At 35.3% G+C, this 2678-nt stretch overlaps 1 protein-coding gene across 1 annotated transcript in view; it reads right to left on the reverse strand.

Moving 5' to 3' along the window:
* Window positions 1-2678, reverse strand: part of LOC105814674 (probable maltase-glucoamylase-like protein) — a gene marked incomplete at its 3' end in the record, with an annotated part of 80548 nt that overhangs the window by 70282 nt on the left and 7588 nt on the right. The gene's annotated exons all lie outside the window — the stretch shown is intronic.

Consider the following 2678-nt stretch of genomic DNA (forward strand, 5'->3'; position numbering starts at 1 on the left):
ACACACACACACACACACACACACACACACACACACAGAGAACTGGAATAGACTTTCTATGGTTTTAGAAAAGGAAGGTTCAAAATTGTCAAGATGTCAACACTGTTTAAAATTTAACCTAAAACTCAATGCAGTCCTAACTAACATCACAATAGGATATGAAATGTAGGCTATAGGGTAAAGAAATAAAATTTGAATATATAAATATATACAACTTTTATGACAAAGTCGTAAGTCACAACTAAGCAGGTTTCAAATAGCTGATATTCTTATGGAAGCTACTCAGAGAGAAAACCTGTATTCTTTAGCACATGTTCGCTGGGCCCTCTGTTGTCAATAACATAATTCCAGAAGTCTCCTGTTATAATAAGCCACCTGAGTTCTACAAGTGACTCAGTCATCTACATGTGCTTGGTGGCCTCTATTCTCAAAGAATGTATAGCCTAGCCCACAAATATTTAACCTTCCCATGGCTATCCTTGGAATTGTACTTAAGGTATAGTTAGTTATACCTGTAATCACCCTCCAGTTTGGACTTTAGATTTAGGCCAACACTCTTGTTAGCACCTCTTACTGTTCGCTTTTCTCTACCCTGCTTCCCTCACTTCTATAGTATTGTTATTTATTTCAAAAAGGCAAGAAAGAAAGAAAGAGCTCCAAACAAATCAGAGGCCCATAAACCACACCACCACCACCCTCTCCCTACTGTACCTACTGGGTTCCTTTCAATAAAACCCAGTAGGCCACCAATAGTGACCCTATTTCTCTGACCTCTGTCACCACCCGGCCAGGCGTGCAGTCTATTCTTTCTGATTGGGGGATCTCTGGGCACTCTGGAGTAAACGAAGTATCTGCATAGGAATTAAAGGACAAAGGTGAAAGTTTGTAGTGTAATCCCAGTTCCAGAAAGGAAAGTGGCAAAGTTACAGACTTTCAGCCAATTCCACAATCAACAAATCACCAGTAGCTGGTATCTACATTCATATACAATGTTTAACACTTGGAAAAGTATTAAACACATTTGTTTTGTATCTGTTTTCTTTTTAAGCAGATATAATTCACATACCATAAAATTCACCCATTGTACAACTCAGTGGCTTTTAGTAGTTTACAAAGTTATGCAACTAATCATCACCATCTAATTCCAGAACAATTTCATCACCCCCAAAAGTAATCATATACCCATTAGTAGTCACTTCCTATTTCCCTTTTCTCCCAGTCCCTGGTAAACACTAATTTATTTTTTTATCCCTATGAATTTGCCTATTCTGAACATTTAATATAAACAGAACTATAAAATGTGTGGCCTTTTGTGTTGGGCCAAGAGACATAATGTTTTTTTCAAGGTTCATCCATGTTGAAGCATGTATCACTGCTTTATTCCTTTTAATGGTTAAATCATATTCCATTGTGTGAATATAATGCATTGTATTTATTTATCAGTTGATGTACAATTGGATTGTTTCCACTTTTTGGCCATTATACATAATTCTGCTTTGAACATTCATGTAAAAGTTTTTGTGTGAAAATGTTTTCAGTTTTTTCGGTTATATACCTACAAGTGGAATTGCTGATTAATTTGGTTAACTCTATCTTTAACTTTTTCAGGAACTTTTTCAGGAACTCTATCTTTAACTTTTTTCCAAAGTGACTACACCATTTTGCGTCCCCACTAGCAATGTATCAATGTATGAGAATTCCAATTTCTTCATAATCTCAACAACACTTGTTATTATCTGTGGTTTTTATTCTAACCATCCTAAAGGAAGTGAAGTGGTAGCTTGGTATTTTGACTTACATTTCCCAAGTAACTGATGAGTTTGAACATCCTTTCATGGATTTACTGGCCATTTGTAGATCTTCTATGGAGAAATATCTATTTAAATTCTTTGCTCATTTAAGAATCAACTTGGGTTTTTTAAAATTGTAATATTTTTATATATCCCTAGATATTAGGCCCTTATCAGATATGTCATTTGCAATTATATGGCCCGATCTTGTGGGTTGTTTTTCACTTTCTTGACAGTGTCCTTTGAAGTACAAAACTTTTCAAATTTGATGAAATCTAATTCGCCTATGTTTTTCTTTGGTTGCTGTGCTTTGAGTATCATCTGAGAAATTGTTACTTAATCCGAGATCACGTTTATCTACACTGATGTTTTCCTCTTAAAGTTTTATAGTTTTGACTCTTACATTTAAGTCTTTGAGTGATTTTGAGTTAATTTTCATATATGTTGTCAGGTAGGGATCCAACATTATTCTTTTACATGTAAATATCCAGTTGTCCCACACATTTGGGTTTTTTGTTTGTTTGCTTGCTTATTTTGGGTTATGAATTTGTTCCATTCACTTCCAACAACCTCTGGTGTAAACTAGGAAGATATTATTGGCCCTGTTTGAAATATGCACTTTCGTTCAACATTGGCTGGTTTTACGTTAGCCCTTATCAACTTGGTGTAACCTTCCCCATATAATAACAGCAGAAGGAGGAGTGGTTCACTGGGCTCTATGAGCCGTCTGAAACCCAGGATTTCAGCTGAAGCTTGAGGCAACAGTTACTGTGGCGCAATAGGTTCCTTCAATGCCTTTTTTCCCATTCAAAAAAAAATAAGATCCCAAAGTATCTCTAATATGTTTATGGTGCTATGCTTATGTATATATCTATATATTTAAATAAA

The sequence above is a fragment of the Propithecus coquereli genome, unplaced genomic scaffold (assembly GCF_000956105.1).
Source record: "Propithecus coquereli isolate 6110/MARCELLA unplaced genomic scaffold, Pcoq_1.0 Scaffold302, whole genome shotgun sequence".
Classification (NCBI taxonomy): Eukaryota; Metazoa; Chordata; class Mammalia; order Primates; family Indriidae; genus Propithecus; species Propithecus coquereli.